Source organism: Drosophila pseudoobscura, chromosome X, assembly GCF_009870125.1.
Source record: "Drosophila pseudoobscura strain MV-25-SWS-2005 chromosome X, UCI_Dpse_MV25, whole genome shotgun sequence".
NCBI lineage: Eukaryota > Metazoa > Arthropoda > Insecta > Diptera > Drosophilidae > Drosophila > Drosophila pseudoobscura.
Window position 1 is genome coordinate 66,744,122 of NC_046683.1, and position 23,212 is coordinate 66,767,333.

Below are 23,212 nucleotides of genomic sequence, written 5' to 3' on the forward strand. Positions count from 1 at the left end.
GAAGTTCATTTGTTAACCCCTTGATGATGACGATGACGATGATGACGACGATGGTAGGAGGGCAAGCGAGAACATTTTGCATAATTTGGCAGAAATTAAAAACGAGGGTAATATCCATACTCGTACATGCATAATGATGTATGCACATGTATGCACATGTATGTATGTATATGTGCATGGCATATAATATCCATATACTCTTATGAATACTTATACTCGTTTGTATATTCGTTTCCCTGGCGAACAAAAGAAGGGCGTTGAAATTGACACCTCGAGTGCAAAAGAACAGAAAGGAAAAAAAGGAAAAAAACAAATAAAGGCAGGAGTAATAATATATAAACCCTTTTTCGACAGCCAGCCAGCACAGAAAGGAACTTCGGGCTGGCCTGCTGGCCTGCTGTCCTGCTGGCTTTCCAAATGTTCGACGAAAATAATATTCACACTCCGCATGGACTAACGGACGAGCGCTAGAGCGGAGAGCGTGAAACGAGACGTGATCGTGAGTTCTGATATTGGAATTTTTTGCTGCCCCCCCCCTGCCCACTACCTTCCCAACCCATCCCATCCCATCACGCTCTCTTTGCATCTCGCACACCTCTAGAAGTTCGCTCGCTCTCTCTCTAGGCAAATCTGGGCTATTCGTCATTTCGATTCCTCTCTCAGCAACAACAACAATACGACGACACTCGGCTGCGACGACGCATTAAGGGAGCTTTTCGTTGTTTTCGTCTCTCGCTCTTTGGCTTTCACGAAATAGAGTTTTGCTGCATTTTTGTCGGGAAGGTGCCGATTGTGCGACTCTCCCCTCCCCCTTCGACAAAGCTGATCAAAAAATACTAGGCGAGGCGCGGCGACGTGAGGCGAAGCGAAGCCCTTCCTTCCGCGAAGAATAAGAAATAACTAACTGGATATTACTTCACTGCGTGGATTCTGCATTTTATATCCACTTCCTTATTGCCGTACACTTTCTAGGCTCTATCGACACTGCTAATACCCTTTATACATGTGTCAAACAAAAAGCACAGCTGAAGGAGAGTTTGCAGACGGGGAGAGAGGAGACTTCTTTGAGATATTCCTTCAAATGTCGCTGTTTAAATGATTATACCTAATATACTCGAACTTAATTTCCTCCTGTCGTATGCAAAAAAACATCTCCCATCCCTAAATTTGCACTCACCGAGGACCGAGAGCGAGGACCGGGACCGGGGCAGGGACCCGGACGAACGACGAACGACGCACGTCTGTTGCGGACACACTTTGGCAATTCATTTAATTATTATATTATAAGGCAGCACACAGGGACAGGCACACAGGGACAGGGACACAGGCACACAGGCAGCACTGGCACTGACGCACAGAGATCTCTCACACACAGCTGCAGCCATAATAAAGAGGAAAACGGCCATAAAACGCTCGCACACAAAAGTGCCAGGAAACTTGTGTAATTCATATCGCATAAAGCGAAAGCCAACGAGAGAGGGGGGAGGGCGGGTGCGTGGAGAGAGAGAAAAGACAGCTCGTCGCAGCAGGCAGCGCGGGACTCAAAGAGGATGAGAAGAGGTGGTAAAAGAGTGGTCTGGAGAGGATACGAGTATGCCTGACAACCGCAAGGCAACTGCCACACACAGATACGCACACCCATACCCATGTCCATGTCCCTGTCCATGTCCATACCCAAAGCCAATGTTACATGGCCAATACCCCCCTCCTCCTCCTCCTCCTCCTCCTCCTCCTCCTCCTCCTCCTCCTCCTCCTCCTCCTCCTCGATGCCACACAATTGGCTTTGACAATCGAATACGAATCCGCTTCAGCGCTCCAGCGCTCCAGCGCTCGTCCCTTTGGCCATAGTATCAATTGCAGCACCTCAACCCAAAAGGCCAAGCACCCCCCTCTTCACCTCATCACCTCTGCCCCTCTGCCACTCTGCACCGCTTTTTCCGCTTCTTTTTTAGCCACAAAATTACATGCGCTGCTGCTGCTGCCGCTGCTGCCCCAAAGCCAACAACCAACAGCCAAAAGCCTCGAGGCCCAATCCCCAATCTCAACTTATCGCCGGCTTTTGGTCATGTTAATTTTTAACCTCAGGCTTCGAGCTTCGGGCTTCGGGCTTCAGCCAAATCGAAAGCTGATCGTATAAAATTACGCCTGACAGCGGACGCTGAACGCGGGACGGGAGGAGTGGGGAGAGGAGAAGTGGGGAAGAGGGGTAGAGGATACGATCAAGACCGCAAAAGGTGACACTCCCCTGTGGCTGTCACTATATATAGATTACATACAGCAGATATTGTACAGTTGCTGATCTCTGAAATGACTCTTTGGCATACTGCAGTGCTGCTCTGCTGCCGCTCTGCTGCTGCTCTGCTGCCGCTCTGCTCTGCTGCTGCTCTGCTCTGCTGCTGATCCTCGAACGGAAAGTAAAAGTATGGACAGCAGCTGCTGCTTTTTGGTGGTGCGAGGGAGGAGGGAGGGATTTCGTTCTCATTGGAATGCTATAGATCTCTGAAAGCTTTTCCACAAGCCCGAAAGCTTGGCCTCTTGAAAAGGAGTCTGGCGTTTATCTGATGCGTTTACCCGGCGAAGATTTTGTCGCTCTCTAATTAACTGTAACTTCTTTGGCCGTAGACAAATGGGAAATCTCTTCATCAGTCCATCGCACGCAACTCTCTGCCAAAAACGGCATTGACGTGGTATCTCTTTCCCTGTCTGCCGCTGCGTAGGGGCCTTAATTCCCATGGATATTCCGGACTATAAAACGAAACCAGTGGTCGGCCAATGGGCCAATGATTGAGCAATGCGTGGGAGAGACACAAGAGCACAACAGCTTGTGGCCGTTAAAGGGATAACATGTTTTTGGCCAGACCTGGGGAGACCTGGGGGGAGCTGGGGGGACCGCCTGTTGATTTGCCAGCGATCTAATACCACATTAATTTGGTAATAAAAATAGATTCTGTTGCCCATAAACACACACAAAATGTGACACAATCAAAAACGGCAAGCGGCGGCTCATTTATTGATAACACAGTTGGAGACCCGGCCCAGTCCCAGCCGCAGCCCCAGTCCCAGTCCCAGCCCCAGTCCCTCCCCAGAGCCATTGGCCACGAACCGGTTGGCGCGGCTGTGGCTTAAAGACCGGGGCGTGTTTTAGCATTTGTGTTGTGTGTGTATTAGCGTTAGCGTTAGCGTTTTATGGGCGCCAAAGAGTCACCGAGTCACAGAGTTACAGAGTCGGATCCAAAGTGGTTTTAATAAGCAATAAATAGAATATTTAATTGAGAAATCAAATGCAATTTTCGATAAATAAATGAATGCTGAAAAGTGGAGTGCATGCAAAGCGAAAGGAATGCACGGATAGGGATAGAGGATAGGGTCTCTCCCTCTCTCTCCCTCTCTCTGTCTGTCTGTCTTTTTGCTTGAAATAAAAGTCACTTTGACTAATGAATCAATTTGCCAGCGGCGGCAGAAGCCTAATGATGAAGTTGCTGGCAGGGGCAGAGGCAGATGCAGGGGCATGGTGGCATGACTGTCTATATAGCTGTATATCTGTAGATCCCTCTCTGTGTCGGAACTAAGTTGAGTTGATTAGGGGAGTCGAAGGAGGAGAGTCCCATTAATGGACAAGCTCACAGGATATGCTGCATACAAAGTGTGCGTGTGTGTGTGTTTAGTATGTGTGTGTGTGTGTGTCCCTCGCCAGACAGTTCACATGACGTCTCTGTTTGTTTTGTGTCTCTACCTCCCTCCCTCCACCACCCCCCTCTCTCCATGCACCACTCTTGTTCTCACAAACTCTTATTTTTAGTCGTCGTTCCTCAATTAATTGCAAACAACGCAACACAAAAAAAAAACAAGAAAGAGAAAAAGAAGAGAAGTAAAACCAAATGAAATCAACGAACCCCCTTCGGCCCGCCCCCCGCCCCCGACCGTCGGCTGCAGCCGATCCCCGTAGCCCATTGCCGAAGCAACAACAAAAGCAAAAGCAAGCAAAAGCTTGAGCTAAAGTTGAAAATATACCGTTTAATGCCCAATGGCCACGCCTACTTTTCCCACACTATGCTCGTCCGGCACACACACACACACACCGACACAGACACAGACGGCAGACAGAGGGAGTGTGTGTGTGTGTGCATTACGGGTGTGTGGGGTGTGGGGGGAGGGGGGTGTGGGGGCGATGCCCAGGCGAGGAGGAGAGCGCTTAAAAATGCGTAAAAGAGTCAACTTTGACTGCAAACTGCAATGAGAGGATGTTTGTTTGAGTTGTTGTCGATACCCTGTGGTGCCCTGGCACTGGCACAGGCATATACGGACTGCCGTTCGTTTTGGACACGGAATATAAGAATTGAAGCAAGTATGGATACCTGTGTCTCTTTTGTAACAAATAGTTTTGGGGGATCGTCGCCCGCTCTTTTGCAGCCAGCCTCCAGCGAGTGAGCCGGGGGTTGGTCTTTAGAGCACTCTACCATATAAGAAAGTATCTATTGGAAGAGAGAGTGTAATGATAGACAGCACTCTAGCTCTATCTTTATCTCTATCAATCTGTTTATCCATCTCTCTATCTATCTATCTTTCATATATGTATCTATCTTTCAATTATCTATCTATCCATCTATCTATCTATCTATCTGTCTATCTATCTATCTATCCATCCATAGATAGATCTATCTATCTACCATCTATATATCCATCCATCCATCTGTCTTTTATCTATCTATCTATCTATGTATCTATATAGCTATTTATCTATCTTTCATCTATCTATCTTGCTATCTTTCATCTATCTATATATCTATCCATCTGTCTACCTATCTATCCATCCGTAGATAGATCTATCTATCCATGTATCTACATATATACCATCTAGCTATCCATCTATCCATCTATCTATCTATCTCTCCATCTATCTATCCATCTATCTATCCATCTATCTATCCATCTATCTATCTATCTATCCATCCCCCTATCTGGGTATCACTCTACAGCGTATCTCCTGGTCGTCTCCTTTGACTCGAATCCTTCGGCTCTGGTTCCTATGCAGTTTTAGCTTCACTTTTAGCATTTTGCATTTTGTTTGCGCTGTGTCTGTGTCTCCGAGTTGATTGCACCAACGACTACCGCCCCCCTCCCCCTTCCACTACCCACCCACTTTAACTGCACTCCCCCCCTCGCCTCCCCACCCCTCTCTCTCTCTTTATCTTGTTGCTTCATTTTCACTGATTAATAAGTGAAAAGTTTTAGCAAAGTCGACGGGGAAATTTCTTGCTGACTCTCGGCCTGCACTCTTCTGCATTGAACTTCAAGTTTCTTGCTTCTGATTCTGCTTGTGCTTCTGCTTTTGGCAATGGCACTTTTTTGCCATTCCGGTGGAGCATTTTAGCATTGATTTTTAATTATAGTTTGTGCCGAGTATTTCATAGATGGGGCCATGGACGCGTGTGTCGGATGCGGATGCGGATCTGTTTCAATTTCAATTCCCAAAAGTCGCCGCCGAGGCCTCACCTACGTGAGTTATGTGGCGGCACGTGCCAGGGGCGTGGCAGGAGGGGATCGCACGCACACACACACACACACACACACACCTAACTGCTGGCCATCTAATAAACAAGTTTACTGCTGAAAGGAATGGCAAACGGCGAATGGCGAATGGCGGGGATAAGCGTGCTGCTGGTTGCCGGTTGCTGGCCACTGGCTGCCCCATCTTTCGCGCTCGCTCTTTGGGGCCGCATTTTCCAGCTGCCTGGCTAATCGGTTGCGTAATCTTAAACGCCAAGCAACGCCAAGCGGCAATTGAAATGGATTGCAGGCACTGGCCTTCTAGGAGAGCGCAGCTGCCTGGCTGCCCGGCTTCCCGGCCGACTCGTGGGGAGCCCAGCTGTTTTGGGGGCTCTGGTTGTCAATGGGTATCTTTTGACCCACAATCGATGCTCAAATTTCATTCGATTTCTCATGTGAAATATCATTTTTACTCATGGCAGAGCCGTAATGCCAACTAGTCTGCCACTGGAGTCCCATAATTCCTGCCCTCTGTATGTGTCTGTGTGTGTGTGTGTGTGGGGCATGCAGCACTGCAGCTAATTGCAGTGGCAGTTGCAAAAATAAAGACAACTCTTGGGATTAAGGCCAGAGGGTGAGAGCAGAGAGCAGAGAGCAGAGAGGGGCACAAGATGTTTCTTGGAGAGAGAATGTTGCGCCCGTGGGTCATCATAAAAACATTATGGGGAGGCGCGCAGAAAGCAAACAAAAGATGCACTCAGAGAAACGGGGATATGCTCGTGCTGTCACATCAAATATGACACTCTGCAGCATCTGTGCAGTGCCACAACTGGTGGCAACTGGTGGCAAGTGGTGGAATTTTTTCTAAGGAATTGCAGTTGCAGCACCAGAGGCGGCAGCTGCAGATGGCGTTGCCCCAACGAAGCAGCAGTCTGATGCGTGTGTTGCATCTCTTAGCTGCACAGTTTGACAGTGCAACATGCGAGAATTTGATGAACAGTCGCCCTTCCTTTTCGGGGGAGGCGCAGGGGCACGACGAATCGGGCATTGGCGTCTCTGTCTCCTGGGAGTGGGTGTGTTCCGCACTGTGTTTCCCCCGTATAGTAGAAAAGGTCAGGCTCGTTGTCTCTCCCTCTGTCCCTCTCTCCCTCTCCCCCCTACCTCTCTCTATCTCTCTGTCTCTCTTTGCCTATTGTTGGCGTCACGCCGACCGATTGACGGTTCTCGCCAGCAGCGTGCGAACACGTTTCGCTCTCGCCAGCAGAGATTGGAGCGCACAGGTGTCTCGGCCCATGGACTCCACCACTGCAGTGGTCTGATCTGGCCACGAACTCCACTCCACTCCAAGCCAACCCAAGCCAAGCCAACCCAAGCCATGCCATGCCGTTGATTGGCTTTTAGCCATCGCTGCTGCCTGCTGCCTGCCTGTCGCTGTTGTCGCTGCCTGTCAAGCGGCGGGTTTGGCGTTTCGTTTTTCGGATTTATTTTTAATAAAACTGATGTCATTTATTGGGTTTACCTTTATTTTATAGCTTATTGTTGCTAAACGGTTGTACGAGAGGCGACGGCAGCGGCAGCGGCAGCGGCAGAGGCAGCGTGTCTGCCGTGTGATGTGGCGTGGCATGTGGTATGGTGTGTGGGCTGTTGGGGCGTGAGATTGTTTGCCGTGGGGCACACAGTGTAAACAATAGCTGCGTGATGTTGAAACCCGATGCCAAGGACAAATCTATTGGACATATCGCTATATTCCAACAGATAAATGCAAACCCCCTCCTAATGGAATCTATTTCCATAGGAAACCAAGCCGAAACCCTTCAGAGCCAAGGGGTTTCTGCTTCTGGGAAAGTATTTCTGTGGTTTCTCTGGCTCCTTGGAGCACTCCATCTCTCAGATCCCCCCCTGTAGCCCTCTAGCCCTGTGCCGAGTGCCTCCAAAGTAAAAGGAACGCGCTCCCAGACTGCACTTCAACCTGGCAATGTGGCATTCGCATTCGCACTCGCAGATTTGGCTCAAACGTCTCTTCGGATGGATGGATGGTGTGTCACCACTTGAGGCAGTATCCCAAAAGATGAAGATGTGTTGCACGAGGGCTCTGTTCCACAATTATGAGATATGTGTAACAGCCGTCGACTTTTGATGGTGGATGCCGCCTGACAGAAGCTCCCGTCACCCTTCGCCCGCCTCCCGACTCAAGCGGTCTTCGGCTTCGGCTGGCAATGTGGCACAGCTGTCAAAAAGTGCAACAGAGTGCCGCAGTGCCACATCTATCGATGATGATAATGATGATTATGATGTTTAGCGGCTTGTAATGCAGTTTTAATAGCCCTGACCTTGTTTTTTCCCATTTTGGGGGCAACATTGACTCTCGCTTTTGCTGCTGCCGTTGCCGGTGTTGCCGTTGCCGGTGTTGCGTGTGCGTCTGCCATAATTAAAAATGTTTTTGTGGCGAATATTTAATGAAAACAGATAAAGTTTTTCGCTCAGAAATTATGCTCCAACGGAGCAGCGGAGCAGCGGAGCAGCGGAGAGACTCAAGTGCCACTCGCAGCAGCTGTGGATCGACCGACCCCTGGGGGGCGGCCACTCCGACTACGTATTCAACTTCAACTTTTTGGTTAATTATCGCGATAACGCAACTTGTGGCAGCCGATGTGACTATCTGTCTCTCCCTCTCTCCCTCTCCCTGTCAGCTGCTGCCTCTGTCTTGCGGCCTTTGAAGCTGCCGTTCGCTGCCCCAATCGGTGGCTAATTGAAATGCATAGAGATGATTGATGACTGGAATCCATAAAGATGTTCGGGCATTGCTTTCGCTTTCAACTTTCGACCTTTTGTTGTCGCTGCCGCTGCTGTATGTCTTGCCACTTAATTGAAATGTGGCATCAGAAATATGAAAATCTTCTAATTGGCTGTAGATTGTTGTGGCACGTTGTTTGGCATGCAACAGTACCTCCAGCATCCCATTGGCATGCACTTCCTTTTTGGGGGGCTATGCAGCGAACGCATAGGAAATTTTCTGTATAAATCAGTTGTTGCAATGTTGCCTGTTGCCTGTTGGCTGTTGCCCGTTGCCCGTTTGCCCGTTGCCCGCTGCCTGTGCCGCACTGTTGCAATGTTGTTGCAACAGCCAGTACAAGGCAGCCACAAGTACAAAAGCAAGTTGTTAAAATTCCTGTTTAAAGTTTTGTACGCACATGCAACAGGCCTCCTCCTCCATGCCGCAGTCCTCCCGTCCTCCTTGCCAGTGCTGCTGCTGCTTCCTCTTGCCCTCAGCTGCAGCTCCACTCGCTGCCCCTCGCTGCCCCTCTCCCTCTGCTTGCAACGTGCAACTTCAAAGGAAGCTGCTGCCTGCTGCTGCATGTTTGCATTAAAGACGCATTTTGTTTGCCCAGCAGATCCCCAGATCCCCATCCCATCCCATTCCTATCCCATCCCATCCCAGCCGAAGACGACGATGACGATGACGATGATGATGAGGACGTCCGCAGCGTGTTAGAATACACAACATGTAAGCCAACAAAACAGTTGGGGCCAGTCATAATCAGGTTTTAGCCACGAAGAGCAGAAAGCCGCAAAGACAAGAGCCAACAGAGGCCCAGGCCCAGGCCCAGGCCCAGGCCCAGGCCCAGGCCCAGGCCGAGGCCGAGGCGCAGAGCCCAGAGCCCAGAGCTAGAGCCAAAGACAGGGCCTCCATGCATAAAGGGAGTAACTTGCTCCACGGCTCCACGGCTCCACGGCCCCATCGTCGGCGGCTCCAGCGCTTATTGCCTGCTGCCTGCACATGATTGCCCACAAAAGAGCAGTCCGGCCAACAGGCAGCCACAGTGGGCTGCAAGAGGCGAAAACATGCCACAGAATATTTGGGATCAAGGAAAAGCCTGAAGGATCCAACATTCAGCAAGGAAAATTATACGAATTTTCATTGGAAAACCAAGGAATTCTTCGCGATGTTTTTCCCGATGAAATTTGTGTCCCAGAGAAGCTACCCCTTTGGATCGGGCTTTTTTTTTTGCTGTTTTTTCGGATGCAGGCACCACAGTGCCGTTGCATGGCCGATAGCATTGCCTCTCAGGTGGGCCAAGGCTAGGGCGGGGACGATGCTTTTGGGCCGCTTAAACAATTATGGCAACGGCTATGCGATCGCCCAACGACAACGACAACGCAGACGACGACGAAGACTGAGGATGAGGATGGAGAGAGAGAGAGAGAGAGAGAGAGGGACATGGCAGCACATCCTTCCTTCATCTAACTATCCTTCGTATCTATGCATCTATAGTTATTTGTATTATTATTTTTGCTTTGTTTTTTGCTTTGTTTTTGTGTTTTGTAGATGCGTTCGCTTTTTCAGCTGCTGCTGCAATGTTTGTTGCTTGTATCTCGTGCTTTGTATCTGTATCTGTGTGTGTGTGTGTGTATCTCTGTGTGTGTGATGTGGATGTTACTTCCTCCCATCGTCTGTGGCTTGAAGTTTTTTTCCACCCATCGTGTGGTTTCTTATTTTGTTATGTTTTTTTCCTCTGCTGCTGCTATTGTTGGCTTTTGGTTTTATTTATAGTTAGTTTGGTTTTAACGCTCTCCCCCCCCCCCCCCCCCTACCTCCCCCTCTCCCTCCCTCTCTCTTTCTCCTGTTGGTTGGCATTACCTCAAGCGCATACGTTGCAGCATTGCGTTGCATTGCTGCATGATTATGATGCTGCTCAGATCTCGTCATAAATGCAGAGTTATACATAGATACACGCACTAAGGGATGCATAGACACAGCGAGGGGAGGGGCAGAAGGGGAGAGGATGCGGACCACAAGCGAGGGTAATTCTCATTGCAGAGGGTCGTATGACATATTATTGTTATTGGGAGACCTGAAATTTCTTTGGCATATCCATATTTAAGGAAGAAATCAACCAAAAAACCCTCCAAATATATTCCATATCAAAAAACATCCTCCATCCTCCTGTAAAAATGCTTTAAATATTTTCGCGAAAATTCAGTTAATTACATCAAAAATAATCGTTTAACATCCCATCGTGAATATCCCATTTTCCGCTCCCTAATCCCCCTGGAAATCTTCGCTCCACCCTCGTCCCCGTCCCCGTCCCCGCCCTCGCACCTCCCTTCCCCTCATTGCAGCAGCATTTGGCGCACATTTGTTGTTGCAACTTGTCTGTGTGTGTGTGTGTGCTTTAGTTTTTATTTTCGTCATATTCCAAGTGTGGTGTGGTTTTATCCGTTGTTTTTTCTTCTTCATTTGTTTTGTTTTTGCTATTTTTTTTTTTTTTGGTCCGTTTCCATCTTCTTGTTGATTTAGTTTTTTCCATTCTTTTCTTTTTTGTTTTGTTTTGCTTTGTTTTGTTGTGTGTTTTGCTGTGGCAGGTTTTTCGCTTGCGGTTTTCACGTGTTGCTATTTCTGCCAGCTCTCTTTTTTTTCAGATTTCTTTCGTTTGGCATTTGTTCTTGTTTTTATAGTGCACCGGCAGTGGCAGAGGGTGGTGGGTGGCAGGGTGGAGTGCGGGGGAGCTATAGCCATGAATAAGCAGCCTCAACGAAAATAAAACTAAAAACAAAAAAGATTCAGTCCCCGCCACTGACCCTAGAACCCAGAGCCCAGATCCAAGAGCGGAGCAAGGGCGGAGGAGGGTGGACGGTGGAGGAGGAGGAGTCTCCCACTAGTTCTGTTTTTCGCTCTTCCTCTGCTGCTAGATCTGCCGCTGCCGCTGCCTCTTCTACTGCTTCTAGCTCTGCCGCTGCCGCTGCCACCTCCTCTGCCTGCAGTTCTGCCGCTGCCGCTGCCGCCGCCTCTGCTGCCGGCGATTTGTGTGCTAATAATTCAGCATTTCAGCATTTGTTTCAATATTTTTTGTATTCTCTTCTTTTTTTCGTTTTGTTTCTGTTTGGAAGCGACTTTTTATACCCTGCCTTGGGGGCACGGGGTACGACGATTACAAACAGATGTTTGCAAATGCACAAAACGATGTCCTATAAATCTATCCTATCGGTGTAACAATCTCTGAATTCTCTGTTGTTTCTGAAGATATTCCAAAAAGCGCTAGGTTAAAGTATCTTCGATCTATAAGCCCTCCATATCCCATGGCTTTCATCGAAACAATGGCTTTCCAAGAGTATCTTCAACTTCGTTTTACCAAAATTCTAAACTTTCTTTTTTTATTTATTTTTTTTTTGTTTGCTTTTTTGTTTGCTTTTTTGTGTGTTTGCATTTGTTGCGCTTGTTTTTAGCCACTTCTTTTTGTGTGTTTGTTTCATGTTATTTTTTTGTATTCTACGTTCTACAAGCTTTTTGGCCTTGCCACCGAATTTTAGTTTTTTTGTCGTGGAGTTGCAAACATTGTAAATTATTTGCAGCAACGGCGGCACACAGTATCATAAATATAGATACAATTTATCAACTCCATGGATGAGTTTGGAGCTTAGTTCGGGGCTTTGTTTGAGTATCTTTTATCTGGTGTTGGTTTTTATTTACAGCATTGGCTCGTTTATCAAAAGCCTGTGCCCCTGCCCCTGCACCTGCCTGTGCCCATCGTTTGTGTGGAGCAGATAGCGGGGGGCTGCTGGAGGGGGAGGGGGGGGGGGGACATCATCACTTAATAATATTGACACTTCTTTTCATCTAAAGCATCGTAATGCCATACCAAAAGATACAGAAAGACACACACAATCGCAGGAAATTAAGTGATTATGTTAACCGGTTTCCTGCCCTTCCGCTCTTCTGTTGTGTTCTGCCACAGAATCGAATCTCTGGCTGTGAAGTCTGTGAAAATTTACATCAAAATTAACTTGTTATGGGGCCTCAAAGGCAACAAAAGCAACAGGCGACGGGGCAACGGGCAACCGCCAGAGGAACGCAGGAAAGCAGCCGCAGAGGGAGAGACAATTTCAAGTTTGGAAACCGAAACTGAGCTTCAAAACTGACATCCACTTCAGAGCAAGAGAGAGAGGGATTCAGAGCTCCAGTTCTGCTTCTCTTTCACACAAAAGCAATTTTGTATAATTTCGAAATTAGAGCTCATCATCGGACCGATTCGGCCCCATATCAAAGTCGTTTCGGGCATCGGGCATCGGGCATTGGCTGTATCTTTTTCAGGGCTCTTCCATGCCGTAGGTACATCGTATTTTGCTGTATCTAGAAGATACGATTCATCGCAGAATTAGCGAAATTTGCATTATCTGCTGATTAGATCTGAATGAACCAAGTAGCACCACACTAATACCCGATTGAATTATGGGTATCTTTCGGATACACAGACACACGAATAATATTCCGTCGATTGCCGAGGGACCCCAGACTGGAACCCGTTCAATGGGAAACCCTTGGGCGAAACTTTTCCACGTCTTCGAAGGAACTTGTCTGCGTCTCATTATTCCATCAAAACTTTCGGCCTTGGGGCCCTATCGTGTCGCAGTGATAATATAATTTGGCCATAAATATGTGTAATTAGCCTTTGTGCGAGTCTGTGTGCGGCTTGGGCCACAAGTTAGTTCAAGTGACTAACTTTTTGGCATCCATATTGCGTATACGCAGGGTAGGTTCAGCCAGGCTGCTGCAGGGAGGCGGAAGATGTAGGCGTGTGCTGAAAGTTTCAATTAAGTGGCAAAGTTCAACTGCCTCTCCCCCTCTCTTTCTCTCTCTCTCGAGTACGAGTGGGGCTGTCTCTCCCCGTAAATCATAATATAAATGAGCAGAGTCAGCATGGAATCTATCAGCATAATCGTGTGGCATCGCAATGGAAATCTCTAATTAAAGCCTTGACAATAGTTGACAGCGGCAACAGGAGTAGGCAGGGGAGTCGAGAGAGGCGGGAGGCATGGCCACTAAGCGGCTCACTTCTTGCCCCAGACATCAAGATCTGGGGGAAAACAAAAGGTGTCTGAGGCATGGCAGGGGCTTAGGAGTGGGCTCTGTGGCATGTCAGAGGCCTGGCCTGGTCGGGTCTGCTCTGCTTGGCTGTCTGGTGTGCGGTCTAGCCATGGGAGAACACACACACAGACACACACACAGACACACAGACACAATCACAGACAAACAGTTGCCGTCCGTCTGCTGCTTATCACCCTCGTTGCAGGTCCAGGGCTTATTTCATTCATGGAGCCTTGTGGCATGTATTTTTTATATTTCTGCTTTGGAGGGTAAGAAATATATGGTATGCAAAAAGGGTTGCGAACCCACACACACAGAATCCCAGAGACCAGAGACCAGAGAGTTCGAGGGCGAGGGCGATGGCGATGGCGGGGGCGATGGAGATGGAGAATGAGAAGGAGTTTGCATATAGAGAAGGGTCTGGTCTCAAGTTCAAGTGCAGGTCTTGGGCTTCCTTCCGCTGATGCGTCTCTCTGTCTAGACACAAGGGGCAGATAGCAGAAGGGGCAGACAGTTGAGGCAGACAGAAACTGAAGAAAGAGCTCAGACACAGAGCCAGAGCCAGAGCCAGAGCTGCTGCTGCTGCTGCTGTTTCTTTTTCCAAGACAATCAAGACTCTCGATGGCGGAATATGTCGCATATTTGAATAAACATTAGAGGCCAGGCCAAAAGATACAAAACGAAACATGAAAGGCACATTTCGTATACGCTATGCCGGGCAAAACAGTGAGAATCCTAATGAAGAATATCCCATAAATTAAACGCCGACAAACGATGGAGACATCAACGAAAGAAGCGGCCCCAGAATCTCATTTGAATTCAGATTTCCATCGACGCCACCAAAAGACCAAAAAGATAGACCCATAAGCCAGAGCCAGAGCCAGAGCCAGAGCCATTCGATTGGCTAGAACGTGTTGCAAATATGCTTTCAAAATCTCTAAGAATTTCTGGCGACACGTAAACCGCACAAAATGTTCGTGAGATTCGGGGCTTAGGGCCAGTTTCAGGGCCCGCTGCCAGCAGCTGCTTATCGAGCCACCGCCTGACCTTGGGGCTGGGGCTGTGGCTGGGGCTTGGTTTTTCCTCTATACATTTTCTTTATTTTCTCGATGTTTACTTTTATGCTTGTTGCACACCGCACACCGCACTCTCCGAGGCAATAGACTGGCATGTTGCATGACTGAAAAATTTGTTCGGGTTTCTTTTTGTTTGCGGAAAAGCAAAAGTTTGCCAAAGAAAAAGTTTGTGTCACTTTTTGTTGTGTGTTTTTTTTTTTGTATTTGGGGGTCACGTTCAAGTTAAGGGAACGTCCCTTCCCCCATCAAAAAAACGATAAACGCTGGTCTTTTGGCTAAACAATTACGAGGTTGTTTTTCGGTTTTTCGGGTTGATAGATGGCCGCTTTATGGGGCAAACAGAGAGAGGACTCTTCGCAGGAAGGTGTAGATTGCGGGCACCCTTTCGATTTCTGAATGATTACTAGGAATCCTTTTATTGTCTAAATCTCTCCATAAAGATTGCTTCTATCCAACTTTTATTGGAACTCAATCAAGGCCTCAATTTATGATTGAAATGAAAGGATTTCTCTGCTAGATCTATTCAGAATCTAAAGATATCTCTCCCATTCACCTGTAACCCTTAAAGTTAGTTTGACGGCCAATGGCTCAATCTCTCGCTAAACAGACCTCCAAAAATGTTAATGATATCGTGATTGCGTTCACAAATAGACCATTTAGAGAGCCCTTAATGTCGCTGTAAATCACCTGCTAAGTTTTTCCGCTCATTTGTGATGATTCCGCCCTTCGAAAAACAAAAAACGAACAAAAAAAACTCGAAAGAAAATAAACATTTCGGCCCATTAAATCCACGCCCATTGTGTGTGTGTGTGCCCAATGTGTGTCTTGTGGCCTGTCATTGCTCTAGTTAATAAAACATTAGGCCAACAAGCACACTCTCATCATTGGGTCAATGCCAATCTGTCTGCTGAATTTACACACGGGCCTGGCGACATGTAAAACGCCAGTTGAATTGTCAATTTAAACGAAATTTGTGGCACAATTAACCGGCAACACAGGCGACACAGGCGACAGAGCAGTGGAGGAGGAAAATGGAGCGATTCGAGGCACTCAGATAAGGCGGCAAAATGTTGTCAACTGTCAAATTTAATCATGGCTATAAAAAGCGCCAGATACAAGATACAAAAGATCCAAACAGCACACACACAGACACACAGGCACACGTGCAGAATGACGGACACTATTTTGTCAGCATTATGGCACGATACTTTTGTATTTGTACTTTGTGGCACTAAAAGATAGATTATCTCCTGCTCGAATGGCTAATTATCCATCTGTATCGAGTTGGGCGAGTGTATGTATCTGTATCGCAAGCACTTACCTTGGCCAAGTGGCTCTGCAAATGGCAGCCAACTTCCGTTTCCTGTCCTGTGTGTCCGTTTTGGTATCCAATTAGAATTATTTCACTCCGGGCCGACTCTGGCTGCTTGCCACTTGCCGCTTGCCACTTGCTGCTTGCTGCGCAGGCGTCACAGCGAGAATCCACACAGAGAGTGAGTGCCACAGAGCACAGGAAAAGATACGGATACGGCTACGGATACGGCTACGGCTGCGATGCTCACCGAGAACAAATGCACACAACTTTTCGGTTGTTAATGTATTCTATTCGATTTTCATTTAGTTGTGCATTTTTGAATACCAATCAAAATTTGAATATTCTATTATTAAACCTATGGATTTTCCCTTTTTTTTCTTGTTGTTTTTCCTCTTTTTTTTGTGTTTTACTTGGTTATATATTTATTTAGATTTTGTTGTGTGAAAAAGGTTTTCTCTTTGGCACTAGATAGAATTTTAGATGCGTTTTACGAGCATAAATATTTGTATTTCATTTGTATCTCAGTTGCAGGCACTTTTGTTGTTGTTGCACAAATAAAAAATCTCAATGACACGCCACACACACACACAGACACACACACAATACATACAGAAAAATACAATTAAAAAAAATTCGGACTTATTTCTTTTTAGAATGTTTTAGATGTTGCTAAGATTTTCCTTTTGCGAACAAATTCGACGAAAATTCGAAAGATTCGACGAAACTTTTTGCGAGATGCGACAAAATTTCAGCAAGCTTCGGTGTCGTCGCGCGGAAATGCGTTGCGAACGTCGAAAGCGCTCAACTTGGACTCAGAGTATCTTGAACCTCGACGAAACGTATCTGAATCTGTGGCCAGCATAACAGCGCCGCCAGCAGCGCAGTCAGCATGGGCGCAGGCCGAGGCAGCAGCGCCGATGGTTGTTCCATTCCCGCGTGGAATCGGAACGCTCGTCTCGGCTCGCGCTTCGTCCGCCCTCGGCTGGCTTCGTCCGGCGTCGGCAGCGTTCCATTGCCGTTCCGTAGCCGAAACCTGATTGCTCGCCGCTCGAGTGCTTTGCGGGCCCCGAGTGAAATGCAAAACAGGTTCCGTTTCTGAGTGACTTTCGGAGTTAATTACTCAATTATGCTGCCACCTAAACCCAAAAATAGGCACAGATCGGTCGGGGTTGAGGATTTTTCAGTTTTCAGTTTTCAGTTTTGAGGATTGAGATTTATTTCATTTCTGGTGTGTGCTGTGCTGTGCTCTGCTGTGCCGTGTTTGGGGCATGCAATTTTCACAAATTTATTGTTTTTTATCGGCCAGAGTTCACAGGTAGATGGCAATTGAGATTTTTCATCTACACAGCAGTGGCAAGAGGGGAAGGGGGACGGAGAAGGGAATTTATGGTTTTTGATGAGCGTGTGAAATGCTGTTCAAGGCATCCCATGGATACCCTCATCGAAGCAGGTGGACTCTAATTAGATGCGAGATATGTTTATATGTATATGACCCCCCCTCCCCCGATGAGTGGGGGGTGCGGGGGAAACGCCGTGAAAAGCAGTTCCCTTTGGCCACAGGTTGGTTTCCCCCCCCCTCCCCCTGTTTTGAGCCGCATTAACATTCATAAATATTAATGTGACGAACAGCCATTCCGGGAACACATCTCTCCTCTCTCTCTCTCTCTCTCTCTCGCCATTTTGCTAATTTAGTGCCTTTGCTGCTCCTCGAAATTCTTTCACTTTTGCAAATTTGTTACGGTACTTTTTACCATGAACAAAACTGGCCAAAAGCCCAAGAGCCAAAGCCAGAGCCACAGCCAGAGCCACAGTCAGAGCCAAAACTCTAAAACTCCCAGAGCAAACATATTTATGCGAGTCAACGTTGCCGTTGTTGCCGCTGTTGCCGTTGCCTCCGTCGCACTTCAAGAAGATATGCCGCAAGGCATAGAGGGGATAGAGGGGCGGGGGCCAGGAGAGGCATGTGTGGATCTCTGTGACAAGTGTCTTTCATTAGCATAAGTAAATCTTCTCGAAAATCCTCAAATTTATTTGTCAACACTTGACAATTTCATTGTTGACGTCGTCGACGTCTCCGTCTCCGGGTCCGCCTCCGCCCCGTGCCCCTCCATCGCCGTGCCGCCGAAGGCGCGCAGAAAGAGTTGGGAACAACTACAAATCATGATTTGTGTCTGGGGGCTGTCAAGGCAGTTTGGGGGCATGCCACACCATGCACTCGTACTATTGGTAGAAAACAACAGGCGAAAAGCAGATCTCCCAGAGCCAAGATGCAGATGCAGGAGTGTCGCTTAAATCAAAGACAAATATTTACAAAACCCAATGGACAGTGGACACTGGACAGTGGACAGCGGACAACGGACACAGCCACTTGCCACTTGCCACACACACTTAACCCTCACTAACACTCTCTCTCTCTCTCTCTCTGTCTCTCTGTCTCTCTGTCTCCTTCTGTGATTTGTGAATGTCGGACTTCGGCTGAAGCTTCTTTAACTTTGGCAAGTTCCTTCGATTTTTTACAGCCCAAACAAAAACATTGCACTTTTTCCTGGAAGATTTTCCTGCGAGCCGCACGTCTGCCGTCGAGCTTTATGGCCGAGTAGTAAAATAATTTACGTCATATTTTATATCCATATCAAAGTTTTCCATTAGTATAAGAAATATATAATTTATGCACTTCGCCGCCGAGGAAAAAGATGCATTCGTTAGGCGCGTTTTGTACGCGTAATGCCCCAAGGAAGTTGGCAAAATTGTTGGCTGGAATTCTTTATGGACGGAGGCTGCTTTGCAATAAAAATCTTGGATACTTTGGACCAACTAATTAAGCTCCTGCTACTCCTGCCGCTGCTGCTGCTGCTCTTTGAAGCGCGTAGTCGAGTAATTGGGAAATTGGACAGAGAAATAGATATAGCGACAGACAGAGAGAGACAGGGAGAGAGAGAGAGCATTCCTTTCCTGCCCAAGCTGTTCTTTGTAGATCTGTGTCCTCTAATCGTTGTTCTGGTATCTACAAGATAGTAGATAGATTAAAGCTTCGCTCGTGCGCCAGCCCTCGGCTCACTCGCCTTGCCCGACGACGACCCAAGACTTTGTTTCTGTAAAAGAAAGATGAGGTTCTTCAAGGATGAGGTTCCGTCATGCATTTAAATGTATCTTCCATCCTTCGGATTGCTTGCTCCCATCAGAAGGTGACATCTTTTTTGGGTAAGTAAATCTTCTACTTGATATTTTCGATGGGCAATCCATCTTCCATCTCCTCTCGGTATATCTATCTTTAATACTACCTTTGTCCTGCTCCAATTTATGGCTAATTTCATGCGTATTTTCCTTTGTTTTCATTCACTTTCCGCATTGGTTGCTGCGGGCAAGGATTTTCCTAAGCAAAAGGCAAACCAAAAGCTAAACCAATTTAAAGGCAGAGCTAAACCTCGTGACTAAGCGAGGACTCTTCTTATCTGAGGCTTATCACGCCTGTGTGTCAATGTCGTCGTCGTCGTCGTCTTCGTCGTCGTCATCATCGGACACCTCCCCTGCATTGGCTCTCTTTGTCTTGTGGGCCACTTCTGCTGCTGCTGCTGCCGCTGCTGCTGCTGGTGGCGGTTGTCGTCATCGTCATCGTGGCATTATGGCCAACACTTCATTACCAACAAAGCCATTGCCATTCATTAACAGCTGCGGCTTTTGTGGCAGACACTGGACTTCGTCTTCGACTGCGACTGCGACTTTCAGACTCTTTTGAGTTTCTGCTGTCGCCGCAGTAAAAGTTGCCGCAACGCGTTGGACGAGGGGGGGGGCCCCCGCCCCCCTCCTCAGCCTTAAAAGTCTCGCAGAGGGTCTCTGCTCTTCTCTGGTCTGGCCAGGGCTCTGGGCTCTGGGCTCTGGGCCCTGTCGGACCATAATGCCAACGTAATCTCAAATTACTGCAAATTTTCGCTGCTCACCTTTTTATGCGCTTATTTATTTTATTGTGCATTTTCATTGCACTTTTTTGTGGCATCCACCATCCAGCATCCAGCATCTACCATCGCGCATCGCGCATGGCGCATCTTCATTTTTTGTCTTGTGTTGTGTTGTGCTGTAAATCTTGTATTATTTTGATTGTTGTGCATCTTTATTGTTGTGTCAATAATCTGCGGCTGCTACCCACCAAACGGAACCCAAGCCCAAGCCCAAGCCCAAACCCAAAGCCCAAACCCGAACCATTGACCGTTCCATTGCTGAGGCAGAAGCCGTGGCATTTCCGCAATTTCCAAAGGCGCCTCTGGGCCGCCAGGTGAAGACAGGTGCTCCACTGAATAGGCGTTTGATAGGAGACGGGGAGCGGAGGGGGTCCCTCCGCGTCTCCAGAGAAGATGCATTTAATGATTTGTTTTTCCCTCCCGAAGAAAGGCGAGGGGAAAATGCCGAGCAGCTCCGGGCTGCGCGAATGCCGTTGAAGCGGTTTTATCACTGCGATAAGCACATATAAATAATGAAGGTTTTCTTCTTCTTCTTCTTTTTCTGTTTGTGCGATTCATAAACAAATTGAATGAGTCGGCAAACTGGAGTTCTTCCTGTGGCATGATGGATGGATGGATGGATGGATAGTGGAAGATGCGTGGATTGCAGTTGCATCTATTCGAAGTCGAAGTGGTTGAGGACTCTTGGGGAAAGTCTGGGTACAGATTAAAGTCTCCTTCCCCCACAAATAATCTTCGAAATCCAAGGAATAATCAATGGAAATTTATTTGAGCATTGAACTCGCTGAAATCGATTAATTACCGATAAGTAATCGGCAATCATCGATCAATATTGATGTATTATCGATAAATAATCGATGAGTAATCGAAAAATGATCATCGTTAATCGATAGATACTTAGCTTCGACTAAAACTTGCAGTGTTACTATTTGTAGTACCCACAAATGAGACAACTGATGGTTAAAATTCAACTTTCTGGATTGCTATACATACTACTGGAATGATTGATGAATAATCGATACCAATCGGTATCGGAACACCTTCCGATAGCCCGAAGCCCGATAATCATGGGAGAAGTACAACCTTCTAATACTTTCAGTGAAAGTATCTAAAGGTAAGGTATCTCCTTATGACTTGTGTGTTATCCAACTATTCCCCAATCGAATGGAGCTCTGTGTGCCACCTGGTGCCACCTGATCGTGTCACCTGCTGTTCCAATGAATTTGGCTCAGCAAACCCTCAACCAAATTAGGACTTGTGACAATCATCCATACATACATCATCTCATCCATAGAGCGATTTAATTGTGCCTGGCACTCAATCTTTCAATCACGCCAGCCACAGCCCCACGGCGGGGAAGGGGAACGGCGCGCTGCAAGGTATGTGGCATACACATGTGGCACTGAGGGATGGGCTGGAGGCAGGCAATATAATCTATATAATCATAAGAGTGTAGCATGTTGTAACATTGCCTCTACTCCACTCCACCCCACTCCACCTCACGCATTTGCGACATGTTGTCAACTCGAATTGCGTTCGACTGATTGAAGGCAGAGCCAGAGAGCCAGGGACCGAGACCAGAGACCCGAGACCAGAGACCAGACTCATCCTCAATCCCATACCGGACCCAAGCCCCCATCTTCATCGCTCAGCGGACAAGTTGATGGCCAAAGCCGCGAACCAAAGGCAAAGCCAGTGCCAAAGCCAACAGTCGGCCTACAAAGTAGGCAAGTGGCCAAGCATCAAGCATCCGAAAGAACTCCTCTTTAACCAGACAGGTTTGTCGCCTGTCGCCAACGAAGAAGAGGCCACAAGACCACGGGAACACGGGACCACGGGATGGTGGATGGCAGGAGGCGCAGGGGCTGCAGTTGCGGTGCATCTTTGCGGCTGGAAGACCACTAAGCCGCTCTTTGCTTTTTGGGTAGGCGTCGCAGATTGATCAACAGACGACCAGGGCCCCCCGAACTCATACCCAAGCCATAGCCATAGCCATAGCCATAGCCAGACACAGACAACCGACGCGACGTTTGTCTAAGACGCTGCCTGTTGCCTTGTTTACGTTTTAGGGTTTGCACTGTCATGGATGAGGCGATCCAACAGATACGGGAACGGAATATCTAAGAAAGAAGCCCATGAGAAGAGTCCACGGACTCAGGTCCTAGAGAAGTCTATGGGAAGCGTCGTGGACTTCGAAGTGCTTCCCCCGAGAGTTCTATATTTTTGGGAATCTTCTTTGGAATGGTTTTCTGATTGAAATTTCCCTATGGCTTTCCAGCTCCCTTTTGGGCCCCATGCCGTAAGCCTTAATCCGCTCCTGTTCGCTGTTCAATGCCGCTGATGCCGCTGCACCTTCCTCCGCCTGTGGCATCCACACACACACACACACACACACGCAAACATTTCAAGTAATTTCGCCATCAATCTTTCACTTTTGCACTCGTTTCGGACAGAGGAGTCGCCTTTGCCATTGCCTTTTGGTCATCTGCCTGAGTCACTTAGTTTGAGGAATTGCTACGTTCCCCATTGCCCCATCCCCCCCGCTCTCGCCACCCATTGCCCTGCGTGCTGCAGAGGATGACCTTGTCCATGTTGTTGGATGTGCGTTCTGCCCACTCACCTGAGGAGTACCCTCTTCGGAGTGGGAGGAGCAGCAGGAGCAGGAGGAGTACCTCTGCAGAGATGCAGATGCGTAAAGTTTATTTTGATCTTGGTGTCTCCACGATTTGCATAACTTGTCATCTTCCAAAGAGCGTGGGGAGGGGGAGAAAGAGTGGCACCACAACCGGTGCCGGTGCCGGTGCAGCACCCAGTGCTCCACGAAGGAGGCAAGAAGAGACGGCAGAGAAGGCGGACTCCATTGTCAGTATCAATAAATATCAACGCGCCGCAGCGACAACTTCTTTCCATGCCATGCCATGCCATGCCATGCCATCAGCATCAGCATCATCATCATCATCATCATCCGAAGGGGTCTCCTCTGATTCCATTTGGCATTGATGAGAGTCTCCGCGAGAGTCGCGTCCCCGTCGTACGTCAGCGGCAGCCTCAACATTTTGCTATTTTATGAACACCGATATAAATGATCTTTTAATTAATATCACTTTAGATAGTGCACAAATTGATGGAGCATTCTTATTATGCAAAGTGATGTTTACGATTATAGAGGAACCCGACGAGGATCCGAGGATCCCAGAGAGAGAGAGAGAGAGAGCGGCTAAAGGCAGACGTCAACAGCTTGTCCTAGTGCCAGTTCCAGCAGTTCCAGTTTCTGCTCCCCAGGTCCAGCTCCAGCTCCAGGTCCAGCTCCAGCTCCAGTTCCTGTTTTACTCCTTTTTCAGTTCCATTTTCAGATGGGTTTTAAATATTTTTAATGACATTTTTGCCCATGGATTAGGGTCTGTCTAGGGAGGAGGGTCTGATCCGACGTGGAGAGTGGTGGGGCCTGGGGCATGGGGCATGGGGCATGGGCTAATGTGTGCCCAGCGAATGATAATCGGATCAGATTACCCTA

The 23,212-nt window shown here is 47.8% G+C and overlaps 1 protein-coding gene across 1 annotated transcript in view; it reads right to left on the reverse strand.

Moving 5' to 3' along the window:
• LOC6900960 (uncharacterized) overlaps window positions 1–16,608 on the reverse strand; it is a 71,153-nt gene extending 54,545 nt beyond the window's left edge. The window contains exon 1 of the mRNA XM_015186940.2: window positions 15,749–16,608. The gene's annotated coding sequence lies outside the window, so the exon portion shown is untranslated. The remainder of the gene's footprint in view (window positions 1–15,748) is intronic.
• Between the last annotated feature and the right edge of the window lie 6,604 nt (window positions 16,609–23,212).